The sequence below is a fragment of the Balaenoptera borealis genome (assembly GCF_965194805.1).
Source record: "Balaenoptera borealis genome assembly, chromosome: 3".
NCBI classification, from domain to species: Eukaryota; Metazoa; Chordata; class Mammalia; order Artiodactyla; family Balaenopteridae; genus Balaenoptera; species Balaenoptera borealis.
Window position 1 is genome coordinate 26,170,932 of NC_138866.1, and position 16,446 is coordinate 26,187,377.

Sequence of the window (16,446 nt, forward strand, 5' to 3'; positions counted from 1 at the left end):
AAGTCCTAAGATCTGCAGAGTTGGCAAGCTAGAGACCCAGGAGGAGCCGATGTTTCATTTCAAGTCCGAAGGCAGGAAGAAGTCATTGTCCTAGCTCAAAGGCAGGAAAGCAGGACGAATCCTTTCTCACTAAAGAGAGAGTCAGCTTTTTCATTCTATCCAGGCCTTCAACTGATTGGATGAGGCCCACCAACATTAGGGAGGGTAATTTACTTCACTCAGTCTGTTGATTTAAATGTTAATCGCATCCAAAACATCCTCATAGAAACATGCAGAATACTGGTTGACCAAATATCTGGGAATCCCATGGCTCAGCCAAGTTGACATGTAAAATTAGCCATCACAAATCTATAGTCCATTTTGAATTAATTTCTGTATGTTGTGTGAGGTAAGAAGAATTGAGGTTTTTGTTTTGTTTTGTTTTTTCCAAATGGATATCCAGCCATTCCAGCACCATCTGTTGAAAATATTATCCTTTCCACATTGAAAACCTTGGCATCTATGTAGAAAAGCAACTAAAAATATCTATGGGTCTACATTTGAACTCTCCATTCTGTTTCATTCATCAATACGCCTATCCTTATGCCAATACTTTACTGCTGTAGCTTTTAAGTCTTAAAATCTGGTAGTGTAGCTCTTCCAACTTTTTTCTTTTTAAAAATGTTTTGGTTTATTATGAGGGCTTTGCATTTCCATATAAATTTTAGAATATGTGTGTCAATTTCTATTTTTAAAAAGCCTACTGGCTCTTGGAGGAAGACGCGGTCGCTGCAGCGGAGCCTCGGGCCACCCGCTCCTGCTCCTGCCTCACCGCTGTTCGCTCTGTTCAAGGAACAAGTCGGTCAGGAAGCCGCGCCGCAGCTATGGCTTTTTTTTTTTTTTTTAAACATCTTTACTGGAATATAATTGCTTTACAATGGTGTGTTAGTTTCTGCTTTATAACAAAGTGAATCAGTTATACATATACATATGTTCCCATATCTCTTCCCTCTTGCGTCTCCCTCCCTCCCACCCTCCCTATCCCACCCCTCTAGGTGGTCACAAAGCACCGAGCTGATCTCCCTGTGCCATGCGGCTGCTTCCCACTAGCTTTCTATTTTACATTTGGTAGTGTATATATGTCCATGCCACTCTATCACCCTGTCACATCTTACCCCTCCCCCTCCCCATATCCTCAAGTCCATTCTCTAGTAGGTCTGTGTCTTTATTCCTGTCTTGCCCCTAGGTTCTTCATGACCTTTTTTTTTTTTTCCCCTTAGATTCCATATATATGTGTTAGCATACTGTATTTGTTTTTCTCTTTCTGACTTACTTCACTCTGTATGACAGACTCTAACTCCATCCACCTCACTACAAATACCTCCATTCCACTTCTTTTTATGGCTGAGTAATATGGCTTTTAAAGATACCAGAAAGACTCCTGTGGAGCCCGAGGTGGCGATTCACGGCATTAGAATCACCCTCGCCGGCTGCAGCGTGCAGTCTTTGGAGAAGGTATGTGCTGACCTGATCAGAGGTGCGAAGGAAAAGAATCTCAAAATGAAAGGACCGGTTCCGACGCCTACCAAGACTCAGAATAACTACAAGGAAAACTTGTGGTGAAGGTTCTAAGACTTGGAATCGTTTCCAGATGAGGATCCACAAGCGACTCATGGACCTGCACAGTCCTTGTGAGATTGTCAAGCATATCACTTCCATCAGTACTGAGCCAGGAGTTGAGGTTGAAGTCACCATGGCAGATGCTTAAATCAACGTTTTTAATAAATTGATAATCAGTTGTTAAAAAAAAAAAAGCCTACTGGTATTTTGATTGGGATTTCATTAATTCTATAGATCGATTTGGGGAATATTGGCATCTTTAATTTGAGTTCTTTTTTAAAGTAATATTCTAACTGTTAATGATCTGAGGGTCCTCATTGTTGATGCTATTCATAACAAATGATAATAAAAAGAAAAATAGCTCTAATTTACTGAACTCAGCCTTGTACAGGTACTCTTTCTATTTCACTTAATAATCCCAACAATCTTATGAGATAGGTATTATTATCCCCGTTTTTAAAAATTTATAGATGAGGACTGTGGTTCTGAGAGGTGAAGTGACTTGCCTGAGGTTACAGTGTTAACAGCAGAGTTAGGATCTGAACCTACGGCTTCCTGACTCCAAAATCCATCCCTTGTCTTCAAAAACACTATGGCTGTTTTATATTATATCTCTCGCTCCCTGCCTCCTCCTGCCCTGATTTCACTCCCACCTAATTGACTCCTTAGTTAACATTTATTAAGCACCTACTATGGGTGCCTGGTGCTGGGCTAGGTGATTTATGCACAGTAGCTCATTAACTCCCTCAGAGAGATACACATTCGTACAGATCTATGGGCACTTGTGTGTATATACATGCCTCTTCCACAGAAGTCTCCCATGACTGGAGTGAGGTTCTGCCCACCATCAACTGTGCCATAAAGGCAGGAAGCAGCTGAAGAGGGGCTCCTAGGCCTGGCTGCCTCCCCCCAGCAAGCCCCAGGCCTCTGGGTTTCAGGAGCCTCTTGCGCAGCTGCCCTGTCTAGTTGCTCATTGCAGAAGGGCTTGCGGATTTCCACCTGCAGGTGAATGATTTGGTCCTTTTCTCTAACTCTCAATAAATAAGCAAACTTGCACAAACCAGCCAAGACGAATCACAGAGGACCCATCTCTAAACGTGGGAAACCAGCGCTGCTATTTTTAGGTAACCCACTTGCTCCGCTACCTCACCCCTCTGTGGATAGATTCCTTCTGTTCACACAGGGCTCGCTCTGAGGAAGCAGGTTTCCTGGACACTCTTTCATTCCTGGCCATTCTGATGTATCTCCCTACCCCATCTGTCATCCTCCCCATGCCCAGGACCTCAGGTCTGGATCTGCCTTTCAAAGGCCTAAGAGGGAGAACAGCAGTACCTGAACTCCAGTCACCGTCCATAGCAGTAGCAACTCTTCTGTACAAAGTCCCCACTCTTTCAATGTTAAGAGGGAACCTGCATGCACACAGGGTAAAATGGCATCTTGGGGGGCACTGTCATCTTTGTGCCATACTTAGTTAGCAGAGAATACTTAGACACCCCAGTACTGGTGTCTGGTGCAATAGTAAAAATTAGGGAAACGTTTAGAGGCAGGCCAGATGTGAGCCAAACAGAGTCCTTCAGGCATTTACTCCCTCATTCAGCAAACATTCATGGAACACTCATCACAAGGTCCCTGGTACAATATTAAGTTCAGGGAACGCAAAGGTGAACATGATATAGTCTTTGGCCTCAAGAAACTTGCTATCTAGTGCACAGGCTACAAAGAGCTACGTTAATAGCAGGAGGAGCTTCCAGGAAAGAAAGAAAGAAACAACAGGGCAGAACAGGACTCGCCAGGCAAGAGGTTCACCCAGAGAGCAGAGGGATATCCTGTGGTCCAACTCTGCTCACAAGGAAAGGGTGGAGGGTGGAGGATGGACCGGCCCGGGAGAGGGCATGGCCATGAGCTACTTCGCACCACAGCTGATTCACTTACTGCCCCATCTGCAGTGAGAGACTGTAAGGAAATAGGCAAACTCCACACGTGCACAATGTAGATGACTTGATGGTGCTGCCAGTGGAATGGGTTGGCCAACCTCCCTATTTGGTTCTCTAAAATCGGGAGCTAAATGATGGCCTCAGACCTTGGGAGACATGGTGGTGCCCCTCCTGCAGGATATTTAAAGTTCCTGCATGTGACATACTGAAGAATATGCCTTTAGAACTTTAGGGCAGAATTGGGGAACTCAGGCACACAAAAGAAGACAATATATTTGTTGACTGTGCATTATCCACTGAGGGGTGATTAAGGGTAGGCAGGGCTGGAATCAGGACCACCTTGGGTGCAAAATTCAGTTTCACTACTTCTTACTTGCTGTGTGACTAGGGACAAGTTATTTAACCTCTCTGAGCCCCAATTTCCTTATATATAAAAAGGGGCTAAAATACCTTCTCCCTAGTTATGAGAAACAATAAGGCAAATGAATGTTAATCTCCCATTCTCTGCGCCCCCCCAACGCCCCTATCTCATACTTGTTGAATAAATGAACGAATGAAGTGCTACTGATACTTCAGAAAGCACCCATTGTCATTATTATCATCATTCAAATTCCCACCCAGGGCTTCCCTACTGTGCATGTTTTCAGAGCTTTTGTAGAAAGCCAGGCAATACAAGCACAAGTGTAGCTCTCCGCCAAGGGCTGTCCGCTAATCAGAACATGGCTGTCTTCTGTCATCTCCCCTTTGGGCTTTGGACCCAGGTCTCCTTCCTAATTCCAGCCAACAGTTTTGCACAATGAGCAGAGAGGATCCTGGCCTGCACCTCTCTCTCTGTCTCTGTTCCTATCCCCTCCTCCCCCCTCCTTTATTTTGGCCCAGGAACATGTCAACAGCAGTGGGAAGTAACCTAATTAGTAGTTAGTTGATAGACTGCCCACCCTCATGTCCCACTGGCGATCCAGCAGCCTGTTTCTGCAGACAGGAAAATATTTCCTTGCTAATTAATCTGAGCGCAGGGATTTGAGTTTGGACCAAGGCAGGGAAATCCATCTCCACGAGTCTTGTTCAATTGCATCTGTTTCTCCAGCAACCATTTCCTTCCCTCCGACTCCCCCTGCTCCAGCCCACCCCTCTCCCATTTCATCTTCTACCTTTATTAAGGCTGATTACCCTGATGACTTTCCCGCCTGCCCCCCGTGGCCCCTCTCATGAAGAGGCTGCTTGCTCTCTGAGGACTTGCTTTGTGTTGATTTTCCTCCAGCACCGGGTGCTGCCCAAGGATAGGAGAGATCATGCCCCTCAGCTCGGGGTGGATGAGACCCCAATGGCCCCGTCTGTTCTGCTCCCAGGCCCCACCAGAATAGCACGCACCTCACTGCAGTGCCCCCTGCCCCCACAATCCACACTGCCAAACAAATACAGACATCTACTGTCATTTTTAAATAAGGCTCAGCTTCTGTCTCTGGGCCCTGCCCTGGTCCTCTGCAGAATCGTCTATTTGCATCCGAAGTGGTTCCTAAGAAAGGGTAACCATACACATCATTTCACATATGTTTCCTCCCTAGTCTCTTCTGCCCGGTCCTGTTATGTCTCTAGGACACACGCTGGACACAGGCAGTGGGAGGGGTACTTGGGTGTGGATGGGAGTCCGTGAAGGGAAGAAGGGTCTTTCACAACACGGTGGTGATGAGCTCATTTCTGTCGGATGAGCTTGGGCTCCAATGCGAGTGAGGTAAAAGCCGGATTGTTTTCCTGTTGAAGACAAGTCCTGCCAGCCTTTGAACCCTTGTTATTTACCACAGGAGGCCTCCTTGGCTTGGAAGCATTCTTGAGGACCCTATCAGAGATTCTTCTCACCTGTCCAGGGCCCCCTGACACCCCCTTTTTTTTTTTTTTTTACAAAGGCCAGCTCTTTCCTCGCCTACCAGCCATCTAAAGAATAAAGCTCCTGTAGACCTAAAGGATATGTATTTCTCCTCTTTCCCTTGGACAGGGCTAAATTAGTCCTAAGGGAGAAGAAACATTGTCCAGGTGGTGTTTGCATGTCACTTCTGACCAGGACATTACTTTAAGCTCAGTCAGAATCTGTGACAACATGAGAAGCCATCTGAGCTCGCTTGCCCGTCTCGGACGCGACTGAAGAACTGAGTGGCTCAGCCCTAAAGAGCTCCTCAGGTGGCAGGGAGCGAAGTGCTCAAGAGCACAGGCTCTAGGGTCCAGCAGCCTAGGTCCGAATCCTGGCTTGGCTATTACAAGTTGTATGGGTTATCTGCTGCTGTGTAACAAATCCTCCTCAGACTCAGCAGCTGATTGGTTTTGTGGGTCCGGGTCTGGGTCCTCTGACTCAGCGTCTCTCACAAGGCACAATCAAGGTGTGTCCAACCGGGTGCTGCAGTCACCTTAAGGTCCCACTGGGGAATGATTTGCCTTCAAACTCACTCCCAGCGTTGTTGGCAGGTTTTGGTTTCTCATGGGCTGTTGATCAGAGGCTGCCCTCAGCTCCCTAAAGCTTCTCCATAAAGGAGCTCACCTCCCAGCAGCTTGCTTCCCCAGAGCAAGTGACCTGAGAAAAGCTAGGAAGAGAGAGACTGGGCAAGACAGTTGTCACAGTCTTCTGGAACCTTACCTCTAAAGTGTCATCCCATCACTTTTGTCATACTCTGTTCACTAGAAGCAAGCCACTAGGTCCAGCCTGCCCCAAGGGCAGAGGATGACACATGGGTGTGAATGCCAGAGGTAGAGACCAGTGAGGGCATCTTAGAGGCTGCCCACCACATTAGCCATGTGGCTTTGGCCAATTATCTAACCTCCCAGGGCCTCAGTTTCCTTATCTGTAAAATGAGAATGTTACTAATTAATAGCACATAGTTTATGGTGATATTATATTGATTAAATGCAGGTAAAGTACTTAGAATATGCTAATATGTGTCCAATACACATTAGCGGTTAGAAGGATTACAGGACAGGAGAAATACCAGGAAGTGGTTCTTCAATCCTAGCATGCACCCATCAAACCAAGCACCTGCCTGCTTTCTGCAGCTGCAGTTGCCCGTCCAGTACTACAGAGGGGGAGGGGAGGAGGAGGCTGCAGGTCAACGTGTTAGCAGGATGAGGATGCCAAGGGAGGGGAAAGGAACTTGGCAAACAGGGCCAATCCTGGAGCCCAGGTCTTTGTCTCCTAAAGGGAGACAAAGGTTTATCTCCTCTGTGGCACCTACATATATTGGGTCTTTCCTACATACAAGGAACTGTGCAAAGCACCCTGCATGCATTATCTCATTTAATCTTCATAACACCCCTGTGAAGTAGGTACTGTTACTACCCTCAATTTACAGATTGTGTACACTCCTACAGGGAGGATTGTAAATTGGGGATTTAGAGATTGAAAATTGAAGCTCAGAGAGGTTAAGAAACTTGCCCGGGGTCACACAGCTCCAAAGTGGCAGAGTGAGGAGTCAAAATCAAGGTCTGTCTGATTCAGTATCCATTGGGCTAGCAGACAGGGACCAGGCAGAGAACAAAGAACATACTCATAGCATCACCATTCTTTCATACTTTGAATCCCACTCCATGGCCTCCCCAGATCTGCACAAGCTGTTATGCAGCCTCCCTTCCCCCACCCCTGCAACCCAAATGTGGCTCTTAATAGGGTCCTGCTCCAGACCACCCGACTCAGCCTCCTTGGCCCTGCACACCACCAATCTCAGCGTCATTCTTAGACCCTATCCTGCTCCTTTAGATTTCTCAGCTGGTCCAACCTGATTCCACGTGCTTCCCAAAGTCACCTTTCTTCTCCACTCTCATATTAGCCTCTTTCTTCAGATTGTGTTCATCTATCGAGCTCACAAGCCACCCTTGCTGACCCCTGATTCTTCCAACATCACTTGGACGCTCTCTCCCACCAACCACTACATCCAGACTCCTCATCACACAGTCACCATGCCAGGCCAGAGAGATGCCCACTGCCCTGACAAGAGGCCCTCCTGGAAGAGAGGAGAGTTTTCCCTGCTCATCACCAAGACAGAAGAGAAGGCCAAAGCCCCAGAGGAAGGACAAGAGAATGATGAAGCCCGAGGTGTTGATTCGAGGGGAGAGAGTGTGCTCCAGGGGGGCTATAAATTCCCTTCTAATTCCAAATAATTCCGATTACATGGATGAGTAGTTTTCAATCAGGAAGATAATCTCAGAGATAGATGGCAGGATAATTGTTCGTAGCGCCAACGTAAATATTGTGTCGTTTCTATTAATCTCCGCGAATCGGCTGTCAGAGGTGTCACTCATTCATCACGACAAATTAAAAATAAAATTTTAGGAGAGAAAATCTTGCCTGGGGATGGGGTGGAAGAGGCTGGGGTTACTGCGGGAACTGGGAATAAGAGGGGGAGGTGTAGCCAGCAAGCTGTTGCCAGAAATAAATTTGGCTTACCCATTTAATATATTTATTTACGAAAGCAAATGGTAACGAGGGCTGTAGATCTCTATTAACCTCCCTGTAGGGTGTGCACACATGTGAGCCTGTGTGTGTGTGTACACGCATGGGGGGCCGCCCTGCTAACATTGCCTGGAGGTGAGCCAGATCCTCAGACCCACCTGTACGGAGCACGTACATCCCAGAGGCAGGTCACCTGTATTCCGCACACCCCAGCCTCACTCAGCCAACAAGGGGTGGATCTGGGCAGTGAGACCCCTATTCATAGCAAATATCAGCCTTTGCGAGAAGCAGTAATCAGACCCAAGCTGGCGTTCCCGAAACTGGCTGGAGATTTTCTGTAACACTGTTGTCTTGCAGGGTTATTCAGGCACCTAGGAGCATAAATTCAGAGTAAAGACTCTTTAGAGAGATACCTGAGAGGTAAGAATACAAGCTCATTCCTTTGTCTCTCTCCTATTTAAATTCCTCAAGGTATGGGGTCCCTCCAGGAGAAGTTACACATTTCCCAGAACCCTCACCCCTATACCATGCCTAACCATCCATAGTGGCAGATGTACTGAGACATCACTGGAATTTAGCCCCTGCAATGAAACAAATTCTCCAGCATCACAGTGGGATAATCAGTTCTATTCTTGGCATATGTATCCGTTTATATCAATCGTACACTTGCATATACTTCCAAAATAAATTTGAGAATACCTACAAAAATGCACACGATGCCAGCGTGTGAAGTCCAAGGGAGCAAGTCCATGGGCCCCAACACTGAGCCTACTGTCTGGCACACAAAGTGCATTCAGTCCACCTACGTTTGTTGAACGAGTGAGTGAGTGGATCAATGGATGGAAATCAGAGTGAAATTAAAATAAGGTGGCATCGTAAAGTCAGGAATAAATTTAGTGCCCAGAAATATATACCAGAACGTTCCACACAACTTCTTGAGCTGGACAGAAGATGTGGAGTTAAGTTTCCTAGAGGCAAAGCAAAGGAGGAAGGTTCCTTCATTACAACATTCACAATGTTCCTAAGATGGTGTTCCTGGGCTGTTTGACAGAAGCACAACTAAGGTCTGGGGGAGGGCACCTTGCCAGAAGGAAATAGCAAGCTCCTGTAGGTCTTCTCTCTTGGTTTCATGGGTTTCCTCAGAGGGGACTCTGCCACTCTCCAGTTTGGGTTATATAATAAATCTGACTGCTTGAGTTCTGGGAGCCGGATGGGGAAGGGCTAGAGGGGGTCAACCCTCAGTGTGCAGACTTACACTTAATGCTCCTGTTGTCTACAGGGGATCCCTGCCCTCAGGGGTGTCCAGAAGCGCAAGTCCAGAGTCTTTCTGGCTCAGTTTCTCTAGAAAATAAACTTCTCTTCTTTTGCTGGAGTGGGATAGAAAAATCAGTTGTCCATGTGTGGAGGAGGGTAGGTGGTGGTCTAAAGGCTACTCTTACAAATTTAAACCAGTCCCTCTGTTTTTGGTACCATCTGTCCCCTCACTTTCCAAATACTACCTGGTACCAAATACTTTCCAAAGACACCTAAGCCTTTCTGGGATTGGGCTTAACCTACCTCTGGGCTCCTCTCTCTCCTCACCCTACCTCCACCCCCGTCCTGACTTAGGCTTCAGCTTTCCCGGAAGTGGCCGGTACCCACTTGTTTATTCGTTTTCCAACTTCCAAAATTTAATTGCTGTCATCTCCTTCTCGTTCTCTTTATCCTCATGGGTTCATGCCTTTCGAAAATCCATTTACTATACTTTTAGCTGGGTTTGGGGAAGGAATGGTAATAAATGCATGTGTTTCCATCCGCTGTACTTAATCTCAACAGCCTTCTTATAACAAATAAGCTTGTGTTTTTCCGACAACCAATGTGGCAGAGACAATGCCGTGGGTTCACCAGCCTGTTTTCTCTTCAGGGGCACTCAGGGAGATGACATTTTCCAGAACCCCTTTTAGTTTGGGACCATGTAGCTGAATTTTCAGGGAAGGGAATGTAAGTATCAACGAATTCTGCTCACTGGTTCCCTTCCCCTCAGCTGCTTCATCCTCAAGAATGAGAGAAAAGACATCAGAGACAGCTGAGGAGCCAGGTGGAAGCAGCTTAGATTCCTGAGTCTCTTTGGGAGAGGACCACATGACCCACATCAGACTGCAAGGTGAACACAAAGTCAACCTTTATTGTGTTAAACCCCTGAGGATTCAGGGTTTATTTGTTGTTGCATCATGGCCTGGAATATCCTGACTAATACAACGGCTTTTTATAGCACACTTCAGTAAAAACCAGTGGCTTATTCCCAAGAGGTGGTTGTACAGGGGAAACAAAGCCATGCAGTTGAAGTAGCCATACGGTCCTTGGGTAGCTCTGGCTTGACCCAGGGTTGCAGTCTGGAGTATCTGGAGAAATGATTACACTGTAAGTGCTCTAAACAGCCTCCATGTGAATTACATTTGGAAATCAAATTTTTTTTTTAATTTATTTATTTAATTTATTTTATTTTTGACTGTGTTGGGTCTTTGTTGCTGCGCGTGGTCTTTTCTCTAGTTGCGGCGAGCGGGGGCTACTCTTCCTTGTGGTGCACGGGCTTCTCATTGCGATGGCTTCTCTTGTTGTGGAGCATGGGCCCTAGGCACGCGGGCTTCAGTAGCTGTGGCACGCGGGCTCAGTAGTGTGGCTCACGGCTCTAGAGCGCAGGCTCAGTAGTTGTGGCACACAGGCTCAGTAGTTGTGGCTCACGGGCTCTAGAGCGCAGGCTCAGTAGTTGTGGCGCACGGGCTTAGTTGCTCCGCGGCATGTGGGATCTTCCCGGACCAGGGCTCGAACCCGTGTCCCCTGCATTGGCAGGCAGATTCTTAAACACTGCGCCACCAGGGAAGTCCCTGAAATCAAATTTTTTATAAGAGTTAAATCTTTAGGGTTATATTCCTTATCAAGAATTTATAATGCAGATATTGTGTTTCCAGTGAAATGCTAAAACATATGCGTTGAAAATAAGCCAGGTGGGATGTGGGATTAACATTCTCTTATGAAACTGAAGTTGCTAACCAGTACTCAGGCCTGAAGAGGAGGACAGCTTTGGAGCCTCTGGAAAATAGCAGACTAAGGGGATCCATCAAACAGGGCCAAAGAGTTCCCCAAATAACAGTTCTAAAAGTACTCCAAGGGACTTCCCTGGTGGCACAGTGGTTAAGAATCCACCTGCCAATGCAGGCGACATGGGTTCGAGCCCTGGTCCGGGAAGATCCCACATGCCACGGAGCAACTAAGTCCATGCGCCACAACTATTGAGCCTGCGCTCTAGAGCCCGCGAGCCACAACTACTGAAGCCCGCATGCCTAGAGCCTGTGCTCCGCAACAAGAGAAGCCACCACAATGAGAAGCCCACGCACCACAACGAAGAGTAGCCCCTGTTCGCCGCAACTAGAGAAAGCCTGCATGCAGCAACAAAGACCCAAGGCAGCCAAAAATAAATAAATTTAAAAAATAATAATAAAATTACTCCAAGACCTGCACAAGGAAGGTAGAGGCCCCAAGGTGGATGGTCAGAGTGGACATCTATGTTTTATCTGCCTGTTGGTTATTTTCTCTTCCTCTGGTAAGAATCTCTTAATTTCCCTTTGAGGGACCTCCCCTCCTTCTCTTACCATCAATGTGTGTTAGGTGGGGCTGATCTCGCCTACCTACGGACATGTGACCCCAGTCTGGCCAATCAGCATGCTGCATTCTCCAGGCCACAGTGACTGGTTCAGGATGCACAGGAGATCCAGGTACACTGAAGGAGAGTAAACCCTGGGGATTTTGCTGAAACTATTGGGGAAGAACTGTTTCCCTGGGGTTGTTAAGCTGAATGAACATGAGCCTGGGGTTGCTGAAAACCCTGTTGTCACCATGAGAGGAACAAGTTTCCTGGGAATAAATCTAACCCAGAGGAAAGCCAAGCCAAGAGATTAGAGGGACCAGAATTGACTTCATCTGAGATCCTAGATCCAGACAAACTTAAATCCCATTCTATCTTTGGATCTGGGGTCTCTATTTCCTTTTTTTCTTGGCCAGTCTGTGTTGTGTTTCCACACTTGAAATGAGAAGGGTTTTGACTCATAGAAAGATCTTTCAGCCCACCTGTTGCTCACAGTAAACTCCAAAGGCATTCCTGGATTCATAAATAGGAATGAAGAGCTGGAATAGGAAGGCACACTAGTCACCAACTGGATTTCCTTCGCTTTCACTTCGGCCTAATTCACTCCCCTTGCTGTCAATATTGATATAAGACCTGCATCCCCATTATGCTTTTGGCTGGTGTGAGTTGTTTTTTTTTTTTAAACCAGTCTCCCTGGCATTCAGAGAAACATTCAGGAATGTATATGGAGGCAGACCATTTAAAAAAATCTATCTAGTACAGGGAGAGCCCTCAAACACTATAATTTCACTGCTACCCGTGATTCTTGGTATCTCTCCATATATCTTTATAAATCAAATCATTTTTAAAAAATGGAGTGGTAGCAAAAGCTGCTATCATTTATTGAATGCTCATTTTAAATCAGGCCCCTTGGCTTTCACAATGAGCCTATTGGGTCGGTATCATTATCTCCATTTTACAGATGGGGCTACTCATTAGTAAAGTAACTTCTCAAGGTCTGTCAGCTAGTGAGTGACATAATTAGGATTTCTGAAACTGCTTCATTGAGGTGTAATTTACATGCCATAAATTTACCCACTTTAAGTGTACAATCTAATGATTTCTAGTAAGTTTACGAAGCTGTGCAACCCTCACTACTTAGTTTTAGAACATTTCCACCTCCTTAAAAAGATCACCTTTGTCCCCATTTTCAGTTACTCCCTGTTCACACCCCACCCCCTGTCTCCAGCCCCAGGCAACCACTCGTCTTCTTTCTGTATCCAGACATTTGCCTTTTCTGGACTTTTGTTATAAGTGAAATCATACAGCTTAGGACTTCTGCCTCTCGCTTCTTTCACGTAGCTAATGCTTTCAGGTTCATCCGTGTTGGGGCATGTGTCAGCACTCTACTCCTGTGTATTGCTGAATTGTACTCCACTGTATAGGTAGGTCAGATTTTATTTATCCATTCATCAGTTGATGGCTACTTGGACTGTTTCCACTTTTTGGCTATTACGAATAATGCTGCTATGGACATTTGCATACATGTCTTCGTGTGGACAGGTATTTTCATTTCTCTTGGGTAGACACCTAGGAATGGAATTGCTGGATCATATTTGGGATTTGAGTTCCAAGTGCGTCTGACCCCAAAGCTTTAACTCACTACCCTATACTCACTCTGTTTCTCTTCCCTTAAAATCAGTCTCTGGCAGCCCACACCCTTAACCAGGACATTCCCTTCCTCTCATCACCCAGACCCTACAGCCGGAGCAATTCTTTCCACTGGGTGAGACACTGAGAAGGCATACTCTGATGCTGGGTCCACGGAAGAAAACAACCCTCTTCAAAGGCACAGGCAGAGAGAAGTGTTGCAGCTGAGGGACCCGTGACCCCCACTCCCTTCATCCTCAAGGGCAGGGGCTGCATCACACTCCTGGGGTGTTTCAGCACAGCTGCATGTGTCCTCTGGCCACACCTGACCCCCATCGCTGGTCAACAGGTCGCGTGATGCCTGGCTCCTCTCTCCACCTTGCTCCCTCCATGCTTTCCGAACTGAAGTGACACTTGGAGGCTGTGTGTGTATGTGTTGAGGGTGGGGTGGGGGAGGGAGGAATGGAGGGCTGACAGACACCTGCTGTCAAGGGCTGTCAAAACAATGCTGACAATAGGCAGTGCTCCCTGGGTCAGGTTCAGGACTAACACTGCTGCTTTCTGCACACGGTGACCAGCTCTCAATGGAGTCTTTGACAAGCAGCCCAGCATTTGTCATCGTGTTGTCTGGCTGCGGGGAGGACCCAGGGACTGTAGGCATTGGGGTGGGAGGTGGGTGAGAGAAAATAGCAGGGATGCTTTGGGGGTGGGGGAGCTATGGAAGAGAATGGTTTGTCTTCCCCACCATACTGTAAGCCTCCTGAGGGCAGGGACTGCTTGCCAAACCCATGGGGACCGCATGGTACCTGGCACATAGCAGGTGCTTTGTAAATATACGTGGGATGAAGGAATGGCTGAGGTGTTTGGATACCTTCAGTGAGGCAGGTTTGAGGAAGTTCAACAGAAGAGGTGGTTACTAGCCAAATAATCACGGCCACGCTCCGGTTAGTTGGGGATGTCCTAGCCTCGGGACAGGGTGGCTCTTCAGAACACACAAAACATGGCAAGTAGGGGTGGAGGGATCAGCCACTTCTGCTCACAGACCACACCCCCCAAGGTGACAGGAGTGCAGCCTGGGCCACCAGTGAACCCCGGCCTCTCTGCGGCTCTGCCGGCGCTGTTTGCATAGAGAAAGGGGCCTCGTGGCTTGAGTACCTAGCAGCGCTCGCCTGTCCTCCCTCCTCCCTCGTCTCCTTTGCTTGACAAGCAGCAGCTGGACCCTCTGCGTAGGAGCAGCCACAGCGCGGCAGGAGGAGGCTCCGTGCCCCCTCGCGCCATCAGGAAAGATCTGCCTGAGAACCTGAGAGCTGAGGGCAGCTAGGACGTGTTAAAGACCGTGAAGAGTCATCAAAACGCAGAGGTGACAAGGGTCTCTTATCGTTTGGCTGATGTGGCAGTTTTGAATATCCTTCTCTCCCACTGATTCCAGATCTAAAATGTGTGGCAATGTTCTAGGACTTCCTTTAAAACTTCTAGCCATACACCAGTCCATCTGAATAAGACCATACTGCCATTTAGATGGCCTCTCTGAGCCTCAGTTTCTTCATCTGTAAATGGGAATAATAATACCTACCACACTCAGCTGTGGTAGGGTTAAACAAGTTGACAGAGGTGAAGTGCCAGGAACGATGTCCAACTAATATTAGCACCTTCCCTCTCCTGCCCTACAAGGCTGACTTTCTTTCTTTAGGAACTGAGAACCCACTGCTCACCCTACACTTACCCCAACCCTACCAGATTGTCACCCCACCATAGAATGTATAATGCATTCTTCTTGGCATCTGTACCCCTCCAAAAACTTAGTCTTGAGTCCTTCTGGAATCTTCCCCCATGGTTAGTATCAGGTGACAATGTGGCTTGCAACGGCAATGCTTGTGACTCCTTGATGCTAAAGCTATAAATCAAAACCTCAACTCTCCCCAAGAGCATCCGCCAATCAGCCTTGATCACCACCATGTTCGTTACTTTTTTCACAGTTTCTCAGGCACATTTCACTCTGCTATGCTAACAGTCATTAGTGTGAGGAATAAATCCTCTGGAAGTCGGCAGGCAGCTCTCCCAGAACTAAAATCGTATCTCTTCAGATGATTCTGTATTTTTAAAACAACAATGAATGAGTGTTTCTCCAAATACCAAAGTGGAAAAGACTGAGGCATTATGCCCTGTTTTGTCTGAGGGTCTTTGTCCCTCCATTAATTTAAGAGAAGACTTGGCTTAACAGGCTCCTGTATTTTTAAGGCTTGGTTTACCGAGTGATGAGGACTCCTGGCAATAAATCTGAACATCTTCCATTCCTCAGAACTGACCTAAATATGGGGTTCATCATTTCGTTGGCTGTCCAGCATATAATCCCCCTTCCTGTTACCACCCCAATATGGGAAATCCCCACTAGATGCCTTCTTGGGAAAGAGGCATCATCATAATGGGGAATTGCCCATGTGGTGACATCTTGGGGGTAGGGAGGGCCTGCCCATCATTAAGGAAGCTCAATCCTGACTCTTCTGGCCCATCCCCAAAGGTGGGCAAGAACATGAGTTCAAATTGGCCAATTGGACACTCTCTCCCTGGAGTGGTTCAAGGATGTGGGACACTGGAGGCCATATTTATCTCAGCAGTCACTGCAGGGCACGGACCAGCCAGTTCCTGCTCAGGTGGCCTTGGCTGTTGTTCCTGCTGCACAGTCCTTAAAAACAGCTCCCTGCCCTTGGTTCCTGACATTCCCAAGCCTGGCTCTCCTGTCTCCTAACAAGTTTGTGAGCCCCTGATATCCCTTTAGAAAATTTCCTTTTACCCATAAGAGAGCCAGAGCCAATTCTGTTGCTTGCAACCAAGAATCCTGCCTGATACAATTTGCATTATAATAGCTACCATTTATTTAGCACCTTCTGAATGTGGAATATTGTTCACCTTGTGGTTTGACTACAGCCGTCTTTGTATGAATTACAAGACACCACCTCTGGGCGGGAAAACTTGAAAAGTTTCTCCCTGTGTCAGACAAATTACCAAAGATGCCCTTTCCTCCATGGTGACACGGAGACACAGGGCTCGGCAGCAGAGCATGCACTGGTCCCTTTGGGCTTGAGCAACCTGCATGGTCACACTTGGCAGCCTTGATGTGATTCCTATAACTACTCCTCAAGATAGTTGTTTTCAACAGTTTCTAGGAAACCAAGGCTCAGAGACATTAGGTAATTGCTCTTTTCACTCAGCTAATAAGTGGCAGAGCCAGG

The 16,446-nt window shown here is 47.1% G+C and overlaps 1 long non-coding RNA gene and 1 pseudogene across 2 annotated transcripts in view; both read left to right on the forward strand.

Annotated features, from left to right (window-relative positions):
• LOC309626636 overlaps positions 1-16,446 on the forward strand; it is a 1,318,538-nt gene that overhangs the window by 509,140 nt on the left and 792,952 nt on the right. The gene's annotated exons all lie outside the window — the stretch shown is intronic.
• LOC309626626 (small ribosomal subunit protein uS10 pseudogene) lies at positions 1,393-8,196 on the forward strand (annotated as a pseudogene). The gene has a single exon. The product of its transcript is annotated as a small ribosomal subunit protein uS10 pseudogene (transcript).